Below are 27,815 nucleotides of genomic sequence, written 5' to 3'. Positions count from 1 at the left end.
CCATAAAATTATTAACTACAATACACAGATATTTTATTTTTCACACTATTGGGCTATAATGAAATACATATAAATACACAAACATATATACATACATCACATACATACATTACACATGTTACATACAAACATACATAAATGAATACTTGAATCATCATTGCCAGGTCACATAAATATATTTGTTAAAACAGAAGCATTATTTGTTTTTTAAAAAGCAAATATGTTTCTCTGAAATCTATTACTTTAATTTCAACATTTCTGACTGCTCAATGTCACCATAGAATTATAGAATGTTATTTTTGGCTGTCTTTAAAATTAATCATTTAACTATTTGATGACATACTCCTGGTGTTGATAAACTCAGTTTAAGTCTTATGTCTGAAACTTATTTATATATTAACTTGAAGAAAGGCCAGAATTCTTGTTAGTTACGTTTTAATTTCTACTGGAAGAAAAAAAACACTATGAATTTGCTATGCAAATAAATAAAGTGAATATTTGAAAATATAAATCTGTATACATATTACCAGAGTAAACATTCAGTAAATTGTGTTTTGTATTTAAGAGTATTTGGTGTTCTTGCAAAGGATTTGGGTTTAGTTCCTATAGCCACAGTCAATTCCAGGGGATATAGCATACTGTTGCCATTTACTTTACTGGAAGACAATGCTTCATAAATTTTTTCATGTACTTCATGGTTCACAAAGTCCATTAAATGGCAAACATTCCCTAGAAGATAAAATTACTACGTTAAATATATTTACAAACTTGTGTTCCTTGGAGACATTCACTTATATTGTAGGATTAATGGCCACAGAAATGTTTTTCTATTCACCCAGCAGAATCTCCTTACATTCCAGCAGTTGAGTGCCTTGATGGAATGTGGAGAGAATTTACTCATGGAGATGTGACAGACAGTAAAGGTCCATGTATGAGGTTCAAGTTTCATAAATCTGGTTTCTTTTCCTATCTTTTGTTATCTGTTCACCAAATACCTGACCTCTAAAGCATTATTATGTAGGGTCCAATGTCATAAAGAATCAAAACAAATAAATGTTCTCTTCATATGAAATATATGCTAGGATTTTAGCAATTGGTCACACATCAATAATTATATGATTACTGGATAGATTACATATTGTTGTGATTGTCTTAAAATTTGTATTAACATTTTGAACTTGCTGAGGGACGTTTCTGAAACATGTTTTTATAAGTCTTATTGCAAGGCCTTACTAACTAAATAATAAGTTGTTTAATTAACGTATTAGTTTAAATATAAAATGTTGCCTATACATTAATAAAATATTCAAACAGAAGCTTTACGGTACTGTCAAGGAACAACTTCTAAGATGTCATGAATAAATTGGAAATTAAACATTTGTAATTACAACAGTGCCTTTTGAATATTTCTAATAATCTTCATGAATGCTTTGAGGATTTCACAGTTTTTTTATCTTTATTTTACTTTTTATGTGTATACGTGTTTTGCTTGCATGTATGTCAGTATACAGTGATCATGCCACATGCCCAAGAAGTCCAGAAGAGATAGTTATATCTCTGGAACTGTAGTTATTTATGGTTGTGAATCTATATATTGGTGCTAGGAATTGAATCTTGGTCTTCTGAGAGAGCTGCCACTGCCCTTAACCATTGAGTATTCTCTCTTTTTGCCATTTGGTATATTTTGATTATGTTGATGCTCACTTTCTTCCCATAATGCCTCCTAGATCTATTTCACAATCTCCTACCCATCCAAATTTGTGTTGTCTCTTTTCAAATAAACCAACTACAATTTGGGAACCTTTATGCTCTTAACTGTGTGGCTTTCCAAGGGTACCTCTACTTTCTTTCTTTTTTTTTTTAACTTTACTATTTATTTATTTATTTATTTATTTATTTATTTATTTATTTATTTATTTATTTATTTGATAGAACCCTACCTGTGTATAGCCCTGGCTGTCCCGGAACTCACTTTGTAGACCAGGCTGGCCTCGAACTCAGAAATCCACCTGCCTCTACATTCAAGAAGTCTTACCAAAGGAACTGACTCTCCCTCAGAATATATCAGTGTTTCATAGTTTCTCACTTTGAGTTTAGAGCTTATGAACTTCATATTTCCCTCTTGAATGCGAATGTGCTTAATCTTGGCTGGGTTTCCAGAGACAACCACAGCTGTTGATTTTTCGATTTTCGTTACTGCACTGATGTAGATATATTTAAAAGACATTTATTTTCTCCAATTCTCTTCAATTATTTAATCACCTTTCTACAATGGTCTCTGAGCTCTGGTGGATGAAACGTATTATACATATCCCATCTGTGGGTAGACACTACAAAGTATCTTATTCTTTGTACTTTGATTGTGGGTTTTGAGTTAACCACCACTATTGTATAAAGAAACAACTTTGGTAATATCTGAGAGACATATGGATTAACAAAAATGAAATTAGAGGGCAGTCTGATATTATATCCATCCTGTAAAACAAAGTAAATTGTTTATGCCTGTTACTTGTAGGACTCACAATCATGAAACCCTGGCAAGATTTGCAGTATCAGCCTTGTGTTTCCTATTGTGAATCAGGCCCCAATCAAGTTAGAAAGCATCTGCTTAACCTCAAAGCAGTCAATCTATTATTGTGCCCACGGGCATATCTTGTCTTGTTATCCTTCTTGTATTCCAAAAGGTTTAGAGCTGGGTGCAATTGTGAGTAACTCCCTTTCGCCCCTCCCCAGCTGTATGTATAACAGTTATCAGTATTAAGAAATACAGAAAACAGGGAGAACGTTTTATTGGTCAGGATTAATTTGATTTCTTGAACTGCAAAAGAAATGTATATAGTGTGTTCAGCAATATGGACGCATGAATTTCTGCTATGAGATCAAGAGCAATGGCAATACCCACTTTTATGTTGGAGTCCCTGAGGTATCTCCCACCAACATCTGTAGGAAATGTATCACACCTGTGACCCTAGGTTAATTTTGGCAACTCAGGTTCCCTGGAATGAGCATTGTGGCCCATGTAAAGTAACTCTGATGAAACTATGTGTGGGTGTGTTTTCCAATCTTTCTCTACTCTCTCATTCCCATTACTAATTAATCCTTCCCCAACATTATTTCCCTTTTCCACTTAGCACCAATATTCTACTGTTGTTCATTCCTTCAGCATTTAATAAAATTAAAGCAAACTGACATATAAAATACAGCTCCTAATGAATCCCCAACTCTTCTTGAGGAGAAAATGACTGCTAAAGATTTCTAGATAAGAGATATCATTTTACCCTATGGCTTTAGGCCCAGTAGCACTAGTTGGAAAAAAGTGGTTCAAAGTAACATGACTGATACTCCTGAGTAGTGGGGAAGAATATAATAATTTATATTATACATGTGTGTGGACCCATCATCCGGTCACTCCCTCAGTAGTTCCCTCTAAAATGTTCTACCAGGATATTGTGTGTCACTTTCATGAAATACATTTTATTATGCATGTGTAAAAGTAATGTATGGGAGCCTACTACATGCCCCTGTACTTTCGTGCTATCCTGTGTAAAGGGAACAAATCTTTTCTCTAAATTGCTCAAAGCCACATAAATGCAAATGGCTTCTCCAACCCAAAATAATTCACTGGAGTAAGGTTAATAAGATGGAACATGTAGTCTAGAAGATCAAATCTAGAACAAAGCCTTACAGCATTAACATATTGAAAACTGGCTGAGAGAAGACAAGACTTCCAAAGTCTAAGAGTAACTAACATAAGGTTCATGAAAATATTAAACAGAGACTTCCATATGTTTGTTTCAGATGTTAGACATATGAGACATTGTTACATACAACAACAAGAAGAGCATGTTTGTCAAGACCTGCACTAACCACCCATGGTGAGTAACGAAAGCACCCAGATAACTTTGTGGGGTGTCATAGTTGATTTGCTAAAGTTTCTCTCTGCTCTGCCTGTTTCTTCCCTTGGAAGTGTTTCCTTCCTTCAAAATCAACCTGTTCTGCTTCTTAATTAGTTTCTCTTGAATTTGTTGTTCTAGGAAAGTACTCGAGAAAGAGAATATAGAATCCTTGCAGGTGTAGACTCCAAATGCCAATATCACAAGGATACCTGTTTAATCAATCCTTTCATGATTCTCCTAAATAACCCTTGATTATGGCTGCTATTATCTACCTTGTATTTTTATTTATTTCTCAACTTAAATGAATGAGGTGTTATATCCAAACCTGTTGAGTATCTACTTAATATGATATGAGATGTGTGTGAAAGCATGACCGTATATCAAACTCAGTTTCAATTTTATAATGATTACAAAAACAAAAGAGAATGGCATAGTGAAGCTTTGGAAAAGGGAAGAGTGGAGAAGATATCAAACATTTACATACCAAAGCCAGCAGCAGAAAAAGACAAACAAACAAAAACAAGTCTGCATTTTGATTCTTTTCCTTTAACTCTATTCAATCATGGGAGCATGCCTAGAAGTCTGTGTTATGGCTACTTTTAAATAGTGGTTATGATGTTAGCACATTGAAAGGGCTGCTGTGGGCTTTATGCCATCACTGTTTGAATTGTTGCCTATTAGGAGCGCTGCCAAAGGTGAAGCCTGACCCCTCCTCTGAATTCCCCCCTTAATAAATTATCTCTGTTCTTTTTATTGGCCATGTGTCACTTTACTCATCTTTGTAAAGTCTCATAAGGTAAATGGAAACTCCAATGGCTGTCCTTATGAATTGTATGTCCAACTGTAACAACATGACATGTAAATTATGAGAAGTTTTCCAGTTAAAGAAAGTTTTAAAATATGAGTAATACAAACTACCAATTTAGTAAACTAAATATTATTATTTAATCATTTTCAAAATTTTAGGAACACATGTTGGCCAGGATTTGAGATGAGAACATTTTAGTTTAGATAAACAAACAAACAAACAAAGAAAACCAAATTTAATTCCTCTCTTACATTTCAGGTTAGTCAGTGCTCATCAAGTGGTGGTTGTAATAATCACTAAGTTGAATCAGAGTGAAGGAGTACTGGCTGTGTTCTAACAGCAAGGTATTCCACACATAGTGTCCTCTTTAGCATGATACTCAAGGGTAGACAAACTTGTTTCTTGATGACTCGATTTCTTCAGACTGAATATTCCAGGACTGAATGAAAACTCATGTGCCTTTTAAACTATTCTTCAAAAGTCCATGACCATCACCTCCTTCATTCTATTTCTTGAAGTTACAAACATGAGAGGAGTTATATTTTCCCCTCAGACCAAGTCACTGACATGTTTTCATGTAAGAGGATGTGATCACATATTTTGTTTGAACTTGTGGTTAACTGTGGTGGAACAAGCGGATGTTACTAAATGAACAAATAAAAGTAGAATCATAATGTCTAAATGTTAAACATATTTGAACTGATCAAATGTCAAAAAACAAAAAACAGAAAAACAAAAAAGAAGTTTCCTTGAAAGTCAAAAAGGACAAGGAGTAAATTACCAAGACAATTAGGGAATTCATTGGGGTGGAAAATGAGGAAGGCCAATGAGACCAAGCAATTCTGTGGTCTTACTTAGGAGATAAAACCAACTTCAACTATTTAATTAAAGAATTTAAGAATCTAATTTCTCAAGTACAGCTATAATGAGGAAGTAAGATTTATATAGAATTGGATAGTTGTGTAGTCACGTTTTTATAATTTGTAAAGAGGTGTCATGTAGATTATGGAAAACTACACATCAATTCAAAAATCAAAACTATATTTTTTGTACTCTTTCATGTTTCCCAGGGTTTTCTTGTTCTCATTCTGTAGATTACCATTAACTTGAACTCAAATTCTTTTGTATCTACCTCCATGTTGGGATTATAAAAATGTACAATCAGGTAGGGAAGGAAAGTGAGATCTTGGTGTGTAGTAGAAAGCATCCTAACCAATATGCTTCACCTGATCACCAAACATTTAAAATTTGAAAAGATGAGAAACAAATATAGAATATCTATATTGAATTAACTTATCACTTGATATGTACACACAAACAATAGGTGAAGACATAACTATCATATAGTAAGTTGGACTACTGTTTTATTGTCTTTTAAGATATAGAATCAAAAACTGTGTAATAACATATTCTGGCAAACTTTTGGAATATGTGTGCATGTGAATGTAAAAATAAAAAAGGCAATACTATATAGTTTTACTTCTTTTTATATTTTTCCTTACAGACTTTGTAAAGTTATCACCATATTTCAGAGTCAAAAATTTACACATATATTCAATGTGGTCTTAGAGAAGTGTGGTTAACTGAATTTCACCCTACATGCTAAAACTTGATAGAAATTTTATGATAAAATGACAATTTTCTAGGTGGGTTAGGCTGACTTTTACATAACTGGTCAATGTAGTTATTGAATGTAATTGGGTGTTCATTGTTAATCTGTCTCCCCAAGAGCTTCACCCAGTCACACAACTGAAGAGTTGAGCAAAATTTTAAGTCACTATGATGTCTGTCCTCCTATTATTAACTTGTCATGAAAGTTAAAATAGTTCATATTTGTTTATGGCAAAACTACAAAGTAAATGTATACACATTTAGATAGAGGACATATGTAAATAAGAAATCATCTACAACAAGTTTAACAAATACCTTTATCTTTAAAATTTTATATACATTTCAATTTGTTACTTAGAGTGCCTCCTAAGTAGAGTGCATGTAAAGCCAGCAAAAATATTTAAATATTGGGAGACTAATCACAAAATTCACTAATGCATATTTCTATAAAGAGTAGTTTGCGCCTAATAAAGGTGGGTGAATAATAGCTAGAGAAGACCTGAAGTCAATATATTTCCAGAAAGAAAAAGCAATAAGGTGGTTTCAATTACTCAGGTATGACATTTATCCCCTTCCATGTGTACTCAGATATTAAAGGAGGGGCTTCCTCAATGTCTATTTGTCATAAATAATATAGAATAAATATAATGTACACAGTGTTTTGGAATAGAAATAAGGAGTTATTCACTACATAGAAGTGACCATTCAAAGATCAGATCAAAGGCTTGGAGATAAATGATTGAACAACCTCAAAGAAATCTGCACTGTGCCTGACAGAAAAAACATATATCACATTGATAATGCCTCTTCCTCTTGAGACAAATAACAGACATAAAATGTATATAATTTTTCTTCACATATTTGTATATTTTGTAAAATAAAAATTTCATATTTTAACAATCTCAAAAATTATAAAATATATGAAAATGCTCAAAATATCAGAGAACAAGCAATGATAGAAAAGGAAATTGTTCTAAGCATATATTAATATACAATTTTAATCATTGTACAATCAGTAAATACTAGGTCACAAGATTTATACTTAATTGAAAAGATATATAAAGATAGATTCTCCTCTAAACACCTGATTCAGGAAGTGAGGAATTTCAGTCATTAAATTTTCTCTACATTCTTAGAACTATGCAGGTGGTAGTTCCAAGATTTGGCCAAAATTAATCTCTTGTGTTTCAGACTCAAGTATAGAGATAGATATGTGTGAAACCATATCATGAACAAATTCTGAATCAATATATCTGGCTTGGTTTCTGATAACCTGCATTGTCAATAAATGTTACGTTTTTCGATGTTTCTAGGTGATGTTAATGTTACATGTTTACTGCCTGATCTTTAGCAGCCAATGTTGAATATGTATGTATGTGTGTGTGTATATATATTGTGTTTATGTGTGTTTATGTATATCAATAGTATATATAATATTATAATATATATAATATATGTGTATATGTGTAATTATGTAGGCAAACACATGTACTGCATAACTTGTGTTTTAAATACTTGACTTTTCTTTATTGTATCTATAGTTTGCTACACATTATTTAATAAGCAATGTTAAGATAAATGTGTATAATTCTAAAATGAGCAGATTTCACCTATATGTTTATAGTTATACTATTAGGTAGGGGTAGGGTTAAATCACATTGGGATATATCCAGTAAAATCTGGTTGGCAGCCCTTGCCTAATCTTGACATGATAACTGCCACTCACCTTTCAGCATAAAATATCTATGTATTTTATTGCTTTAAAATTATATCACAGGTAAATTTACAATAATATATAACTTGGGCACCTAAAGCCTATATGTTTAATTATTAAAGTATATATTCATTTATAAAATTCTAATTACTTCTGATATTTCAGTAGCAATCACAAATAAACAATAGCTTATTGACAGAGAAGGATTGGCATGTATAACCACATTGGCTATCACATAAAAAGGCAGAATTGATGTCAGTCAAAGCAATTGTCTGACTAGGTTTTGATAGATTGAAACAGATAGCATTTTGTCTGAGCTATGAATAATTACCTGAGAAATCTCTTCGTTACTCAAGATTGGAAAATACATCAGAAACCTAGGATTTTGCTCAGTCACTTAAATGCATGCCCAATAACCTGAAAAATCTGATTTTGGATCTTTGCAGCTCACTCTTTCTAAAAATATCAAGAACCCATGGAACACAATTGTACTCCTAATGCTGGGAAGAGAAATAGTCAAAACCCATAAAAGACGGCAGGTGGTCTCATCTTCCAATGTGGTCAACTCTGCTTTAGTGAACAACACTGCTGCTACATGTACACAGAGAGATCATAAAGGAACAAATGAAGTGTTTCGGTCTGTTTCCAGTTACCTGTGTCAGATTACCTCTCATATAAATGTGATGACTCATTTGTAGAAAAGAGAAATTAAACAGTTTTGTTGCATTCATGAATTTTGTGATTACTCTCCCAAGATTTAAGCATCTTTTGCTGACTTCACATGCTCTCTACTTAGGAGGCACTCCAAGTAGCAAATTGAAATGTATATAAAAAATTTAAAGATAAAGGTATTTGTTAAACATATGATGTACATGATTTATGATTTACATATGTCCTCTATATAAATGTCTATACAATCATTTGGTTGTTCTTGCCATAAACAAATATGATCTATTTTAATTCTCATGACAAGTTAATTAAAAATTTGCTCAACTATTCAGTTGTGTGACTGGGTATAGCTCTTGGGGAGACAGATTAACAATGAACACCCAATTACATTCAATAACTACATTGACCAGTTATGTAAAAGTCAACCTAACCCACCTAGAAAATTGTCATTTTATCATAAAATTTCTATCAAGTTTTAGTATGTAGGGTGAAATTCAGTTAACCAAACTTCTCCAAGACCACATTGAATGTGTAATTTTTTTGACTTGGTAATATGGTGATAACTCTTCTAAAATCTGTAAGCAAAAAATATAAAAAAAACAAAGTAAAACTATATAGTATTGTCTTTTTTACATTCACCTGCACACATATTTCCAAAGTTCAGTAGAATATATTATTACTCACAGTTTTGGATCATATGTCTTAAAAGACAACTAAACAGCAGTTCCATCATTCAATGTTATAGCTATGTCTTCTTCAGCTATATTGAACTTCTATTTATTGTTTGTGTGTACATATCAAGTGAAAGTTAATTCAATATAGATATTCTTTATTTGTTTCTCATCTTTTCAAATTTTAAATGTTTGGACGTCAGACGAAGCATTTTGGTTAGAATGCTTTCTACTACACACTAATATCTCACTTTCCTTCCCCACATTATTGTTACATTCTTGTATTCTCAACAGTGAGGTAGGTAAAAAGAATCTGAGTTCAATTAAAAGATAAGAAGTAAATGGTGAATAGAATGACTGAGTAATATTTAGGAATTTTTATTACCCTGGAAATTAAAATAAGTTATTTCAACAACAATCAATATTTTAATGACAATTATTTATTTGATTATAAAATATAAACATTCTAAACTTTAGCATCTGCAGTGAATTGCTTTTTGTAGTCATATTCTGTCATTTATGTTGTGCTGGCTTGAAATGTGCGCATTACACAAATTCAGGGTATATTGTCTTAAAACTATCCAGTCCTAGAAGTAGTTTGAGGCATATATTTCTACTAAATAATTACCACGTGATGAAATATATACATATATTGGTGTTAAATGTCTGTTCTCCCTCTCCTATTTAGTTCTACATTTATGGTATAAAAACTGTAAATATCTTTAAAACAGGTTTTGATAGTTTTCTTCTAATTGTACCTGAAATTAGAAATCCAGTAGCAACTGTTATCTCAAACCTTGTATTTATGTTTGATTTAGAAATAGAGACACCCACTTGTTTTCAAATTATATAAAACAACCTATGCCCATAATCTAAAGGTAAATTTAACATTGTGTAACCCAAATATTTTTAAATTATGTGCATTTTAAAAGTAAAATATATGAAAATGATGACTTTCAGTTTATGACATGAGTGAGTCAGGAAAAGCTTTAGCTATTAAGCCTGCTAATTACTTCAATCCTGGAACTAATGTGATGGGAAGAGAAAGTCAGCTCTTGAAATGTGTCCTCCTACTACACAGCACTCCATAGCATGGGCGTATCCCTAAACACTCACAAAATCCATACGTGTTTTTAAAAGATGATATTGATAAGACACATTATTGTAATATAAGATTAGTACTTAGATTACATAAGCCTGCAGGGACAGTACATATTGTATGCTGTAAGCAAAATAAAAAAAAAAGAAAGAAATTATCCAACATGACATTAATATTTACAGCTTTCTAGTATCTGATAGTATGATCGTCTAATGAATAAATACTACGTAAATATAATTGCTTTTTCATTTTCATTTAACCTATGGGGTTTTGTGAGAACATATTAATATATGAAATTCTGAATTTCATTATCATTTTACTTTCATATCCCTCTGTCCAGTGCCCCCTGTTACGTTCATAATTTTAGTTGTATGTTCTTATTTTCCTCTACATTTGACATGTTACAGAAAACATGTTAGACTACCTTCTTGTCTTGTTTATTCCACTACGGTAGCATGATGATCTTCAATTGTCTTACAAACATATAATTTTATTTCCTGCAGTGATTAATGTATAAATAGACTACATATGCAGGTTGTTTTTAATAGTGGAGTGATAATCATAGATACCTGTCTCTATATAGCAAGCTGACTTTGATGGATTTGTGTCTGTAGAGAAAAGTATTATAGCCTGATCAAAATGATACCTCGTATTTTTTTTTAAAGGTGTATACTAAATTTCACAATGGGTGAACTTATTTCCATCTCCATTATCATAACATGAGTCATTCTTGCCCTTTACTACCCAGCCACAATCTAGCCTATTGTTTTTGTATTCATTCATGTTATTTTTATTTGATCATGGCTATTCTGACTGGAGTGAAACACAAGCTTAGTGTGGCTCTAATTTATACTTTCCTAATGGCTACAGATAGTAAAATATTTGTAAGCTGTGTTTGTATTTATGGGCTATTGGTACATCATTTGAAGTATGTTCTTTCTTTTGAGAAGAGTTATCGTTCTAAAAAAAAACCCTTTTGAGGCTGCAACTCTTCCTCCTATTCTTCTTTAAGAGCCCTCAAGCTCCATCCACTGTTTGGCTGTAGTGTCTGTATTTGTCTGATTCAGCTGCTGGGTGCAGCCTATCAGAGGCTATCATGTTCCTGTCTGCAAGCATAAACATAGTATTATTCATAGTGTCAAGGATTGGTGCTTCTCCAGGGGATGGGTCTCAATTTGGGTCTGTTACTGGTTAGCCATTGAGCCATCTCTTGTGTCTACATGTCTTGTAGAGAGAAGAAATTTTGCTTAGAAAAATTTTGTGGGTGGGTTGGTGTCTCCACTAGGCTTCCTGTCTGACTACAGGAGGTTCCATATTCCCAATGTAGTGAGTGAGTCACAGGTAACATCATCTCCCAATGATGCTTGTGTGTCTCCCTTACCCCAGGTCTCTCTCAGATCCTTGGGATGCCCAATGTCCTCCTCACCCAGTCAGTTGCAGATTTCTATTAATTTTCATGGCATCTGGCCAAATCTCCTGTCCTTCCCTATACCTGATTCTGAACACCCCCATTCTCCTCCCCATCCCATCTTCCTCCCAGTCCCTTGCTTCCATCTGCCTCTTTTGAGTATTTTATTTCCCATTCTAAGTGAGATTCAAGAATCCTTGCATGGGTTTTTCTTCTTGTTTAGCTTCTTTGGGCCCGCATAGTGTAGCCTGTATATCCTGTTAATTATAAGTTGAGAAACTTATAATTGAGTACACACCATGTATGTCCTTTTGGGACTGGGTTATATCACTCGGGATTAATTAATTAATTAATTAATTTTAAATTTCATAGTCTTGAATTTTCTTTTCTTTTTTTGCTTTTGTTTTTTTTATTGGCTATTTTCTTTACTTACATTTCAAATGTTATCCCCTTTCCTGTCCCCCCCCCCAGAAAGCACTCTTCCTGCATCTCCTCCCCCTTCCCTTCGCTCACCAACACACCAACTCTGGTTTCCTGGCAATGGAATTCCCATACACTGGGGCATAGAGCCTTCACAGTACCAAAGGCCTCTCCTCTCATTGATGTACGACTGAGCCATCCTCTGCTACATATGCAACTGGAGCCATGAGTCCCTCCATGTGTACTCTCTGGTTGGTGGTTAGTCCTTGGGACCTTGGGGGGTGGGGGTGGGGGGATGGTCAGTTCATGTTGTTCCTCTTATTGGGCTGCAAACCAGTTCCTTATATCCTTTTTCTAGCTCCTTCACTGGGGACTCTATGCTCAGTCCAATGGATGGCTGTGAGCATCCACTTCTGTATTTGTCAGGCACTGACAGAACCTCTCAGGAGACAGCTATATCAGGCTCCTGTCAGCAAGCACTTGTTGGCATCCACAGTAGTGTCTGGTTTTGGTGATTGTATATGGGATGGATCCCTGGGTGGGTCAGTCTCTGGATGGTCATTTCTTCAGGATGACATTCTTAACTTTCATTCTTTGCCTGCAGAATTCTTGATGTTTTTATTTTTAATAGCTGAATAGTATTCCACTGTATAGATGTAACACATTTTCAGTATCCATTCTTCTGTTGAGGGACATCTAGGGTGTTTCGGTTTTGGCTATTATGTCTTCAAGCACAACATGGCATCAGTAATTGAGTCATGGTTGGTAACCTGCCCATGGGATAGATCCCAAGTTGGGCTAGTCACTGGATGGCTTTTAAATTTCTCTTGCATTTTGTCACTGCATTTCTTTTAGACAGGAAGAATTTGGGGTGAAAAAAATTTGATGATAGATTGGTGACCCCATTCTTCCACTTCGGGACCCTGCCTATCTACTGGAGGTAGTCTCTTCAGGTTTCCTTTCCCCACAGTTGGACAGTTGGGCTAAAGCCATCCCGAAAATATGTAGTTAGGTGTGATTGCATTTTAATCAGATCCTTTTATAGAAATATAATTATGTCATGCTTAATAAAAACAGCTAATAGCCTAATTTTAAAAATTTATACACTAGCTTAAAATATATTAAAGATATATGTGTGGATATTTACATATTAGTGGTAATTTGCAACATAATTTTATAATTTCTAGGATAAAATATATTTAGTAGATTGTAACAGCAATGAAGTACAAAGTATCTTATATTAATAACCCTTCTATATTCTGTGTATTCCTCACATAGCATACTTTGTAGCTAATGAATACTTATTTGATTTCCATATTTACTAAATATTGCACATATGTGTAGATATCTTACTTTAGAACTCCAACTTATAGTGTAAATGGTTGATCTGAATATTACATAAGAGAGCAAAAATTAGTTAGAATGGAAGATTTCTACTCCATCTGCAATTGAGAAGATTTTTAACTCTCTACCCTCTAGAAATAGACTGATTAAACTTTACCATAATCTTTCATTCTGATGTGTGTTGGAAGGAAATCCTAATAAAAGTAAATGGTATTGTGATTAAAGTGGGAAGGGAAGGAGAGGGGGAGAGAGAGAGAGAGAGAGAGAGAGAGAGAGAGAGAGAGAGAGAGAAGAAATATGAGTCATTAATTAGTGATTTAATTCTAAGTTGAATAATAGATTCTTTATTGGTAAAATTATTCCAATCAGAACTAAGGTATTTATTAGTGGCATTCAATACCCTTTCTTAAATTTAAAAGAATTATAGATTTTTTTTTTAGAAAAACTCTCATTTTGTTCTGTTTCAAACTTATAGGCTCCCTTTCTTTAATTGCTGTTATAACCCCCCTCTCTCTGCCTTCCTCCATTCCTTCTTCTCCCTCCCTTCTTCTCTGTCTCCCCCTCCCCCTCTCTCCATCCCCTTTCTTTCCTCTCTCCCTCTCTCTCTGTGTATGTCCAGACAATGGAACTCAGGGTAGACAGCATGCCATTGTAGGCATCTAGGCATGCCCCAGAGCTTAAATAATGTTTTAAAAATTATGATGATACCTTTCAAGATGGATAGGTAATAACTCCATTAATATTTAGAAATTTAATTTTCCAAATATAAAGATTAATTTTCTTTTGTAGCTACTTTTTCAAAGTTAGTCTTCTTATGCATAAAATATCTACATGTATTTTTCACTTTCTAATATGTACGATAATGGCTAATATTTACTGCGCATCTGTGATGGTTTGTATATTCTTGGATCAGGGAGTGGCACCATTTGGAGGTATGGCCTTGTTGGAATAGTGTGACCTTGTTGTAATAGGTATGACCTGGTTAGAATGGGTGTGTCACTGTGGGTGTGGGCATAAGATACTCACCCTAGTGGCCTGGAAGTCAGTCTTCCACTAGCAGCCTTTGGATGAAGACAAAGAACTCTCAGCTGCTCCTGCACCATGCTTGCCTGGATGCTGCCTTGCTCCCACCTTGATGGTAATGGACTGAACCTCTGAATTTGTAAGCCAGCCTCAACTAAATGTTGTTTTTTTTTTTTATAAGGCTTGCCTTGGTCATGGTGTCTGTTCACAGCAGTAAAACCCTAACTAAGACAGAAGTTGGTACTGGGAGTGGGGTATTGCTGTGATAGGCCTGACCATGCTTTTATTTGAAAGAATGTGAATTTTGGGACTTTGGATTTAGAAAGCAGTGGAATGCTTTAAATGGGGCTTAATGGGTCATCTAGTAGGAATATGGAAGACTTTGTTGCTGGGAGTAATTTGAACTGTGTTGACCTGGCCCAAGAGATTTCAAAGGAGAAGAATTTCAGAATGTGGCATAAAGACTATTTTTGTGGTATTTTGGTGAAGACTGTGGCTACTTTTTGCCCTTGTCTGAAAAGTCTGCTTGAGGCTAAGGTGAAGAGACTCAGATTGATTGCATTGACAAAAGACGTTTCAAAAAAGCCAAGCAGAGACTTTGTTCTCTGGTTAAGTCTTATGAAGAGTTTGAATAAGCATAGCAAACTTAGAAAGGAAAAATATAAAATATATGGTTCGAGTATTTAAGGGGTACCAGGAAGTGAAATGGAGCAAAATCTTGTGTTCTAGGAGATAACAGATTAAGGGAGTGGGACTTTGGGGCAAGATTCTACCCAGCTAAACTTAGATCCAGCCATGGTGGTACACACCTTTAATCCCAGGATACAGGCATGCAGATCTCTGCATTCAAGGTCAACCTACAGAGCAAGATCCAGGATAGCCAAGCTTAGGCAGTGAAGCTTTGGAAAACAGAAAGCCAGTGACAATATAATAGCACAATCAGGTCATGTTCTAATTCCTTCAAGCAGCAGAACTCGGCAGCTTCAGCCATGTGGCTCTGCCTCTAGAATTATAAATGGAAGGAACTACTGGGACAGTTGATGCTGGTTAGCTGGTGCTAAGAAACTAGCAATGATTAAGAAGAGACTACCATCACTGATGTGAAATCTTCTGGGAATTGTTTTCTGGGACCATGAAGAAGCTGTGTTCCAGAGATAGCCAAGGTTGTACCTCGTGCTGTGGCTGGACTTGATAATATGTAAGAGTTACCCAGGTGGTACTGGTTTTGAAGGCATAAAGGTGTTATGAAGAGCAGCTGAGGCTTGGCACTAAGAGGCCATGGAAGGCCATTGGTGAAGGTGCATTCTCAGATGGCCCAGGACTGAAGGGGTCATGCAAAGGATTTGAGGCTTGGCACCATGAAGAGAGCCTATGAGAGGCTATTGGAGAAGCCTAGTTGGAGTAGAACACCCCAGTGTATAGGACATGTCAGTACCATGGTATGATCACCAAGAACAGAAGCTGAGGTGGAGTGGATCAACCTAAGCTTAGAGTACTACAGAGGGCAGAACTGGGGAAGTGATGCAAGCCCTTAGGAGGAGCCCAATAGACCAAGTGGAATCCCAGACCCCTAAACAAGAAGCTGTAACATTGAAATTGCCTTGAAGACTGAAAGATGTTAAAGATGCCAGAGCCATGGAATACATGCTGAGGAAAGCTGCTAACAGGGAGTGGAACCAACCCAGGAGAAAGTTTGTTGCAGTCAACAAAGATGAAAAAGGAATGAAGAAATGAAGACCGCTTTGACATTAGTCATGGAGATGCAGAGTTTGGAATTTGCCCAGCTGTTTTCCTGTCTTTCTTTGAGGATTACAGTTAAGTGATTGGATGAATCTCAGAAGAGACCTTGAACTTTGGAGTTTTAACATTATTGAGACTGCTATAGACTATGAGGACTTTGAAAGTTGGACTAAATGCATTTTGCATTATGCTATGTTTAAGTATGCCCCACCCCCCCATAGACTCATGTGTTAGAATAAATCTATGGGGGCCAGGGAGTGGAATGTAGTGGTTTGTATATTCTTGGATCAGGGAGTGGCACCATTTGGAGGTATGGCCTTGTTGGAATAGGTGTGACCTGGTTGGAGTAGGTGTATCACTCTGACTGTGGGCATAAGATCCTCACCCTAGTGGCCTGGAAGTCAGTCTTCCACTAGAAGCCTTTGGATGAAGACATAGAACTCTCAGCTCCTCCTGAACCATGCCTGCCTGGATGCTGCCTTGCTCTGACCTTGATGGTAATGGACTGAAACTCTGAATCTCTAAGTCAGCCCCAATTAAATGTTGTTTTTTTTTTTTTTTATAAGACTTGCCTTGGTCATGGTGTCTGTTCACAGCAGTAAAACCCTGACTAAGGCAGCATCTCATCATTGTAGATATAATGGTGAGTCCTACTTTAAATAATCAGTGTACCAGTACTAGTTAACAGCATATTTGATTAAATGCTGGGATTGTGTTCTCTAATTCCTTCAGGAAAAGCACAGTAAAATTTATAAAACACTGTACTCAGAACCAAACCAAATAGTCTGAATATGATATTTTGTTGTTAGGAGTTTTCTGTGTGTCCAAGCACAGTGGGAACTTCACATAAAATTGTCTAATAACTCATTAATAGTAATGCTTTCCAGCCTAGCACTTCATCTTTTGTACAGTCTATATTTTTCTAATAAGCCTTTCCTATGCTTATTTCAGCATTTGTCTCACCAAGCAACAGCACATTGTAGTGATAAAATGATCGCAGAGCTCACTTAATGTTTACTCTAGCAATCTTCTCCATTTAATTTCTTTTTGTTATCACAGTGATATTCACCTCATTAATTTTGGCTGACATAGTTCTAATTTCATTTTTTGTTAAGTCATTATATATCTTTTATTCAAAAGTAAACTACTATATTGAAAGCCCAACTAAGAAAGGAAATTAAGTTCCTATATTCTCTATAGTAGTGGTTCTCAACCTCCCTAATTCTGTGACCCTTTAGTACAGTTTGTCTTGTTATGGTGACCCCACCCATAAAATATTTTCATTGATACTTCATAACTGTAATTTTGCTACTGTTATGAATTATAATGTAAATATCTTTGTTTTCTAATGGTCTTAGGCAACCCTTCTGAAAGGGTCATTGGACCCACATCACTGCTGCAGAGAAAAAAGAAAAATAAAACAATTATTAAAACATAATTAGGATAACAGGATACATGTTGCATAAAAACACAAAAGCATTGTTGGAATAATTTTTACTCTCTAAACCAAGAGGAAATCTTAGTGTTTTGTTTTTTTGTTTTGTTTTGTTTTGTTTTGTTTTGTTTTGTTTGTCAGTGCCATACAATACAGTGAAAAAAAAATGAAAAGGAAATTTTTAGGGGCTAGAGAGACAGCAGTTAAGAGCACTGATTGTTCTTCCAGAGGTCCTGAGTTCAATTCCCAGCAACCACAGAGTGGCTCACAAGCTTCTGTAAAAGGATTTGATGCCATCTTCTGCTGTCTTTGAAGAGAGCTTCAGTGGTCTCATATAAACAAAACCCATTTTTTTTTAAGGAAATACTTATTCTGGCTGCCAGCTAATTAATCCAGTATATTGTAGCAGGGAGTCACAATCGGAGGAGCTTGAGGGAGCTGTCAATGTATGCATGCATGAAGTTTCATCTCCCTTTTTCCATTATTACAAAGACAAGGATTTCCTACCTAGTGAATTCTTTCACCCACACTGGGTAGCTCTTCCCACCACAAACTATAAAAAATAATTCCCCATAGGTATCTTTATATACTTTGCTGATTTTATATTTAATGAAGTTCTGAACAAGTAGGATCCCTCATGTCTGCAGACACCAGTCCCAGACACTGTGGCTGTTTCCAAGAGGCACTTGCTGACAGGAACCTGGCATGGCTGTTCCCTGGGAGGTTCTGCCAGCACCTGACCAATGCAGAGGCAGAGGCTCTCAGCCTACCGTCAGACTGAGCTAAGGGACCCTGGGGAGCTGGCAGAAGAACTGGAGGAGTGGAGGGGCATTTCAACCCCATAAGAAGAACAATGTCAGCTGGCAGGACTACTCAGTGTTCCCAGAGACTAGACCCGCAACCAAAGAGTATACAGGGAGTAATCCATGGCTCCAGATACATATGTAGCAGCAGATTGTCTTCTCTGACATCAATGGGAGGGGAGTCAGAAGTTTGATGCCCCAGCTAGGGGGATGCTGGAGCAGTGGGGTAGGAGTGGGTGATGGAATGGGTGGGGAGCACCCTCATAAAGGCAAAGCTGAGGGGAGAGAGGACAAATGGGATGGGAGAGTTGTGGTAGAGTAACAGGAAAGGGGGATATCATTTGATATATAAATTAATGTAATGATGATAATAATAATAATGTATTAACAATCACAGGAATTTCTAAGTAACTGCTTTATTTTAAACCATACATAGTTTTCAAGTTTACCATGCTCATTAAATATCCTTTAAATTTTTTCTTTCATAAAGTATGGCTAGACTTTCCTCTAAATATTTGCATATTATAACAGTATTCACCCTTTACACTTATAATATAGTACAAATCTGTCTGTCTGTGCTCCCTGCATGTTTGAATATTTGTTTTCCCTCTTGAGACCAAGAGCTATGCAATCTGTTTAGGAATAAGCAGCCTGATACATGTGGTTCCTTCAAAAACTCAGTAAAGTTATTGTTGACCCAGTTAACTAATTCAAGTTCACATACACCACACACACACACACACACACACACACACACACACACACACACACACACACACACAGCCAGAAACTCAGATATACAGTGTAAGACCCTCAAAGCTGGGCCTCCGCTCAAGTCCCTGGATGAGCTGGCCAGCACCCAAGTGACCCAAGAGAAAACCACACCTAATGCAAACTGCAAGAGTTTTTATTATCAGCTAGCTGAGGGCAAAGTCCCTCCTTCTTTCAGGACAGGGGAGTTCAACCCTGAGCTGTGACAATAAGGGGCTTTTGACAGCTAGCTGAGGAATTGGGAGGAGTTGGGAGGAGAGTTCTTCTCTTCCGGGTGTTCTTGATGAAATTTATAAGGCAGGAGTGGGGAGTGAGTTCTTTCTGAATTTTTTTCCCATTTTTTATTAGGTATTTAGCTCATTTACATTTCCAATGCTATACCAAAAGTCCCCCATACCCACCCACCCCCACTCCCCTACCCACCCACTCCCCCTTTTTGGCCCTGGAGTTCCCCTGTACTGGGGCATATAAAGTTTGCGTGTCCAATGGGCCTATCTTTCCAGTGATGGCCGACTAGGCCATCTTTTGATACATATGCAGCTAGAGTCAAGAGCTCCGGGGTACTGGTTAGTTTTTTATCTCCATGTCCTAGGCACAGGAAGGCAGGCATCTCTGGTTGTAAAGTATAGAAACAAAAAGGCTTTTTGCTGGCTATAGAGAACAAAGAGCTTCTTTCTGGCTGTAATTTTAGAGATCAGGGAAAACAAGCTTGGGGAAAGTCCAGGGGCTTTACCTTCCAGGGAGAAATGATCTAAGTCGGGTCCCACAACAGACAGACGCCCAGGCATGCAGACACACAGGCAGAAAGGCAGACGTGCAGATGCCCAGGCACACAGACACACAGGAAGAAAGACAGACATACACATACTCACACACACGTACATCAAGGGGAAAAATTCTTTATCTGACAGTGCTGAAATCATTGTTAGGTATCTGTCAGCGTTTGTCCAGACTTATGGTTGCAGAAGTAAAAGATAATATTACTGCATTTAGGAAGGAAATCATCTATATACCATTTCTGTAATCAAAATAGACTTAAAGTTAATATTATAAAATTATAATTTTATCAATTTCAGTTTTGTAATTAAGGGTATTTGCAATACCTAAAGACAAATGTGCAATGTGTATTTATATAATAACCATGTTTAAAGGAATGAGAAAAATGGTGTAAAATTTTGATACAAGTAACTACAAAGTATTTTATTTGACAATAAAATATTTGAAATTCTTAGCAGGTTGAATGGTGATTTTCATTCTCAGTCTCAGAAGCACCAAATATGATTACCTAAGAAGTAAAACCAACCATGAATCCCACTATACATGCTTTTTTTTTTTTTTTGAGATAATACCTTTTTAAAAGCCCCAAGCAAAGGATATAAAATCCTGTCAAGAAAGACCTGTTTAGCAAATATTTTAGGGTGGATGGAACCTAGGGACTCAAATGTCAGTCCTAGCACTGTAATCATGACAGTGACTATGTAAAACATGGAATGAGTGAGTGCAACTTTTCCAATAAGACTGCTTTTATACTTCAATGCTCTAATTATATGGTGGTTATACCTATAATTTTTGGGATTATGTATGAAATTTGTACATGAAATGTATCTTTGGTGGATGACTCAAGACTTTTGATCTTAAATTGAGAATATTTAAAAATATGGTAAATTAAATTAAATTCTGCATTTCTCACAATTATACAAACTTCATTTATGTCCTTATTTGTACTTTAGTAACATGTATGATACATTTTGGAGAATAACTATATTCTATATTTTATAAACTCTCTGAGTTCATAACTTATAATAAAATGCCTAGCATAAGTTGCACAAATACATAAATGATTTTTTCTTGTCTAAGTTAGAAAAATTAAAGCAGACACATTCATCAAGTACAGTATTTTTATACACAAGTGAAGAGAGTATAGAAATTATTGTGAGCATGTCAGTTTAAATATTGCTTCTTCAATTTCTTATGTTTGGATTATAATTTTATGATGAGTTATCTGTAAAGATTAGAAAATATAGATTCTAATTTTCAGACTAATGCTATCAGCACACACATTTTGTATTTTTCTTTTTATTGAAAATAAATTCTTTTCTTACATGATATGACCTCATTAGTATTTCCTATACCATCTTCTCCTTCCAGAACCTCTTGAGCTTCCCTCCATCAAGATCCAACAAAATAAAATACTATCAAACAAAACAAAAACTATCATATGAAAGTTGGAAGTGACAAAGTAGTAGTAGAAAAAGAGCCCACAATAAGGAACAAGAATCAGAGACCTACTTGTTAGCACTCAGACATCCTGTTAAAGGGATAAAATAAAAACCAAAGTGTATATCTGCAGAGGACCTGTTACACACTTGGTGCAGGGCCTGTGCGTGCTGCTCTAGGCTCTGTGAGTTTATATGAGCTCTACGAATGTTGCTTTAGAGAGTTTTGTATTATAATGACCTCATATTTAGAGCCATATGCCCAAGCTCCCTCTCTATGCATGTTTGATTGTAGTTCTCTACACTTGTTCTAATCTGCTGTAGGAGCAATCTTCTCTGATGATGGCTGAACTAGACACTAACCTGTAAGTATAGCAGCATGTCATTAGGAGTCATCTTATTACTATTTTTCTTTCTTTCTGTTATCTTTTTAAACTTATAGTATATGGTTTTGCCCTAGAAGCCTGGACTATCTATTATCTGATTCTTAGTACCCTAATCAGTGTCCAGTACAGGTCCTATCTGGGGTTGTGGGCCTTATGTCATGTCAGTTATTGGTTAGTTATTCCCACAGGTTTTGTGCCACAATTACCCTTCCATATCTTGCAGACAAGCCATAATGGTAGATCTAAGGATTTGTGGCTGGCTTAGTTTCTTCGTTTCTCTTTTGACACCTTACAAAGTACCTTTCTATAGCAAAAAGATTAAAATGTACAAAAGAAGTATCTATGCAGGCATCAATGTGATTTCTCCATGTCCAATGAGTCACATAGATGTTTTTTTCTGCAATATGTATTTGGTCTCAATTTGTGAAGAGCAACCTATTTTCTTAGGAACAGCCTACATTGCTCTGAGGTTCACAAGATACCTTTTTTGACCAACAAATTAATTAGATGTAACATATTCCTAGTATTAGAGGCTTTGTCTGTTGGCAAAAAATGTCTGCTAAGGACTCAGTCTTCCTAATATTTATCAATCTCATTTAAATTGCATTCATGTATATATATATATATATATATATATATATATATATATATATATATATATATATATATTTGGAAATTCTTACTGTATCAAGTTTCAATACTCTCCCTCCAATAGCCTTTAAATTTAACTGCCTGTCTTCAATATTCATTCTCTTAACCTCCTCAACAATCCCCAGTTGTTTGTCCCAAGAGGCTTTAATCAGCATTAAGTTCTCATGCTCTTCTGCTGTCTTAAATATAAGAAGATAGCAAGAAATTCCTCATCAGACACTACTTCTTTGGCCAAAGAAAGCCTAACCTCTAGAACTGTGAGAAGTAAGGTCTGTTCTTTAAAAATTATATCATCACAAATTTTAACTTATTTTCTGACAGCAGATCAGACAGAGGAATAAAATCACTGGAGAAAGCCATAATTCCATATTCTCAGATATGCTGTGGAAGAGTGAACACTTTGGGGATAATATTTGATAGATCCAATTTGGTATAGGAAATGTAGCTATCAATTTGACTTATCAATGAACAGTTTCTTAGGCTAGGTAATTTTTGTTTAAAAAATGAACATAAAAAAAGAAAAAGGTTTTAAATGAGAGGTTAATGGTGAGTAAATTAATGCATATGAGAAGGAAGAGGATTTTGAGAGTGCATGGACATCAGCAGAAGAGGGTTGAAATGGAGTTTCCCAAGGGTTAGTAGAAAAGCAAGCTATAATAGTAAACAGGATCAAAATGGGTACAAAAAGTCATTCTGACCTTTCTAAGCTTCTTAAGAAAAGCTTGGTTTCATGTCAACATCAGTGATCATGTGCTGTAATATAGAATGGGATATAATCAGGTGAATTATTATGAAATTGAAAAAGCTACTAAATTGAAGAAGAGAAATCTTCTGGCAAGTCAGCATGATTGGCAGAAATTGATTTTAATTATAATTTTAGGGGATAAATTTGAAACATTTTTAAAGAAGTAACTTGATAGAAAGCAGGATGTAATTTAGAAGGAAGAAAAAGTACTACTGAGTTGGTTTTATGAAAGCTAGAGTTAGGATCCAAGCAGAGATGATAGTCATCCATGCTTGGGGTCATAAATTATAGTTATTAACTATCAAGAGAAAATTATGAGTGGATTACTCATAGTATAAGGAATGTTTGAATTATCGTTTGTGGACAATGAGGGATAATCTGTATGATGGATTCTTTTTAATTTATTTGAACAAGCAATACATGGCATCTTCTCAGAATTATACTAATGGATGTACCTACAGTAAAACAAATAATATTTGATGGAAACATGATGAAATACTGGATCTGTTCACTTGCTTAAACAAAGGTAAAGAGTATATATCATTTAAGGCTTGACTATAGACATAAAATCTTTTTTAAAAATTATGTTTTTTATTTTATTTTTAATTTATTTTTTTACACTCCATATTCTATTCCCTGCCCCCCATCCACCCTCTGACTGCTCCACATTCCACACCTCCTCCCCACCCCACCCCATCTCCATGTGGATGCCTCCATCCCCCACCCCACCTTCTCTCTAAACTCCATGGGGCCGCCAGTCTCTTGAGGGTTAGGTGCATCAACTCTGAATGAACATATACCTGGAAGTCCTCTACTGTATCTGTATGCTGGGGGCCACATATCAGGGAGAGATCTTAGAAATGCCCAGCAGTAGGAAGAGGGAACTTATAGAGCCCAGCTCCAGCAGGAAGACAGGATATCAAATGAGGGATATGGTTGCCATCCCACAATCACATTTCTGACCCATAATTGATCCTGTCTGAAAGAATTACAGGGATGGATATGGAGAGGAGCCTGAGAAATAGAAGGTCCAGTGACAGGCCCAAAGTGGGATCCAGCTCAAGGTGTGGTCCCAAGGCCTGACACTATTATTGAGGCTATGTAGCACTCACAAAAAGGGATCTATCATGACCACGCTCTGAAAGACCCAACAAGCAGCTGAAAGAGTCAGATGCAGATATTTGCACCCAACAAATGGACAGAAGCAGCTGACCCCTGTTGTTGAATTAGGAAAGGCTGAAAGAAGCTGAGGAGAAGGGCGATCCTGTAGGAGGATCAGCAGTTTCAATTAATTTGGGCCTCAGAGATCTCTCAGACACTGGGCCACCAAACAGACAGCATACACCAGATGATAAAAGTTCTTTTAAAGACTTTATAAAGCACATTGTCTCTGCACCCATACTTGTGACATTTAATTTAGTGAGCCATCTGTGGAGGTTGAAATTAGAGATTGAAGCAGCCACTGATAAGCATTCGTATGTGTTTCCTTGGCATTCTAGACTAAATATTCTGATTGGAACCCTTCTCTACCTAGTGTCTTTAGCTGACACCTTCTTCAGAAACTGTTATTTTGGTTCTCTCATCAACGATGAAATAGAAACATGAAAACAATATTTTATGTTCTGAACCAGCACGTGGGACCTTGCTATCTCTATCCTCTCCACTATTCTCTTCAGCATTCACAAACTCAATCCCATGGTGGGCTGGCACAACTCTGTGGTGACCTGCTTCCCTGCAAGCCAGACAGTGATTGAGACTAATACAGGGGAAGTCCAGTGATTTGGCAGGTCTGACCTATTGCTCATCTCATATTAGTATATGATTACAGCACCAGCTTTTTCAATTCTATTTTGAAATGCTGCCCTTGTTTAGGATTATTTGCTCTTCAACAACATGCTAAGAGTTGCATAGAACATACATAATTAGTTGGTTCTATCTATAACAGTTGCTTGGCATCAATCTTAAGAAGCCTTCGCTTATTATAACCATGCTTCTAATATAAACAGAGTTTGATTGAACATTGATACCCTTTTCTGTGTCAAAAACTAGAAAACACCGTTATATTGTGTCAGAATGCAGCTAAAATTAGCATGATTCCTTATTATTAAAAAAAGAGAAACAATTCTTGAAAATTTAATTAATTAAATTTCATGTTTCAATAGATATTTTCTCAAAAGTGTAAGTGGAATTGAACTTCCTTCTCTCTTACTTTTCTTAAATATGTGTTAAAATAAAATCTTGGCAATGACCACAGAGTAAAAATATTTTCCCAAAATAATGAAATAAAAAAAATAATTATTGCCCACCTCAAAGTGCTATTTCATTTCTCATGCCTTTGCAGTAGATGGTATTAGAAATTAAATAGAGTTCAAAAATTATCGCTATAAATTCTTGTCTTTTATAGGAAGGATATTTTATAGTTGATTGCATGCTCAATGTCCCATATTAGCAATTCATCATTTTACAATATTAATATTCATTTCTACTAAATATGGAAACCTCACATAATCAGTAATTTCCTCATCAATTTGGAGAAATCAAATTCATTATTAAAAGTTAGTATAATATTAACAGTAAAATGCCATTCCTGCTTTAAAAATAAACAAGTCTTGATTTTCCTATTATGTTTAATTTTGCATGTTATTAGAGGAAAAAAGTTATAATGTAATTCATAAATTATTTTAAAAGTATCTAGTTAAAGTGATTCACTCAGCCTAGGAAAATAAAGACTGCAGAGAGATGTTTCATCTTAATTGTGCATACACCAACCACGATTGTTCTAATCATATAAACACTGATTTTCCTCTTAGGTCACATTAGTCTTTTTATTTGCCTATCTGTACCCAAAATTTCCAGCTGAACTCAGTAATTAATTTAAGGTTGCCAACTAGATATTTTGGGCAAAAGATATTTATAACAGAGTTGTGTATGATTCTATATTGAAAATAAATATCTGGTGGAAATACAATCATGTTTTTATCTAAATGCCAACATATCTTGATTGAATAAAAATAAATGATTTAAATGGCTAGAATTTTTCACAGAATGTTTGGGAATATGTATTACATTCTTTGTTATATCCTTTGATTTCTGACTATGTTGTTAGCTAAACTGCTGTTTATACTTAAAAACCATAATAGTTGTACACATCCATGGGTTCTCTCTCTAATATGTTACATACGTATTAGCAAATTTATTCTTTCTGAGAATAAAAGACAAAAACATTACCAAGGGAAATTATATCTAATTTATTTTTGGGGGTATTTATTTCATTTACATTTCCAATGCTATCCCAAAAGTCCCCACATGCTCCCCCACCCACTCCCACTTCTTGGCCCTGTCGTTCCCCTGTACTCAGGCAGATAAAGTTTGCATGACCAATGGGGCCTCTCTTTCCACTGATGGCCGACTAAGCCATCTTCTGATTCATGTGCAGCTAGAGACACAAGCTCCAGGGGGTACTGGTTAGTTCATATTGTTGATCCACCTATAGGATTGGAGATCCCTTTAGCTTCTTGGGTACTTTCTCTAGCTCCTCCATTGGGGGGCCTGTGATCCATCCAAAGGTGACTGTGAGCATCCACTTCTGTGTATGCTAGGCCCCGGTATAGTCTCACAAGAGACAGCTATATCTGGGTCCTTTTAGCAAAATCTTGCTAGTGTATGCAATGGTGTCAGCATTTGGAAGTTGAATATGGGATGGATCCTCGGATATGTCATTCTCTAGATGGTCCATCCTTTCGTCTCAGATCCAAACTTTGTCACTGTAACTCCTTCCGTGGGTGTTTTGTTCCCAATTCTAAGAAGGGGCAAAGTGTCCACACTTTGGTCTTTGTTCTTCTTGAGTTTCATGCATTTAGCAAATTGTATCTTATATCTTGGGTATGATGCCCTCCAGGTCCATCCATTTGGCTAGGAATTTCATAAATTCATTCTTTTTAATAGCTGAGTAGTACTCCATTGTGTAAATGTACCACATTTTCTGTATCCATTCCTCTGTTGAGGGGCATCTGGGTTCTTTCCAGCCTTCTGGCTATTATAAATAAGGCTGCTATGAACATAGTGGCACATGTGTCCTTCTTACGGGTTGGAACATCTTCTAGATATATGCCCAGGAGAGGTATTGCGGGATCCTCTGGTAGTACTATGTCCAATTTTCGGAGGAACTGCCAGACTGATTTCCAGAGTGGTTGTACAAGCTTGCAATCCCACCAACAATGGAGTAGTGTTTATCTTTCTCCACATCCACGCCAGCATCTGCTGTCACCTGAATTTTTGATCTTAGCCATACTGACTGGTGTGAGGTGGAATCTCAGGGTTGTTTTGATTTGCATTTCCCTGATGATTAAGGATGCTCGAACATTTTTTCAAGTGCTTCTCAGCCATTCAGTATTCCTCAGGTGAG

Source organism: Mus musculus, chromosome 14 (genome assembly GCF_000001635.26).
Source record: "Mus musculus strain C57BL/6J chromosome 14, GRCm38.p6 C57BL/6J".
Taxonomy (NCBI): domain Eukaryota; kingdom Metazoa; phylum Chordata; class Mammalia; order Rodentia; family Muridae; genus Mus; species Mus musculus.
This window is presented reverse-complemented; position numbering follows the sequence as displayed.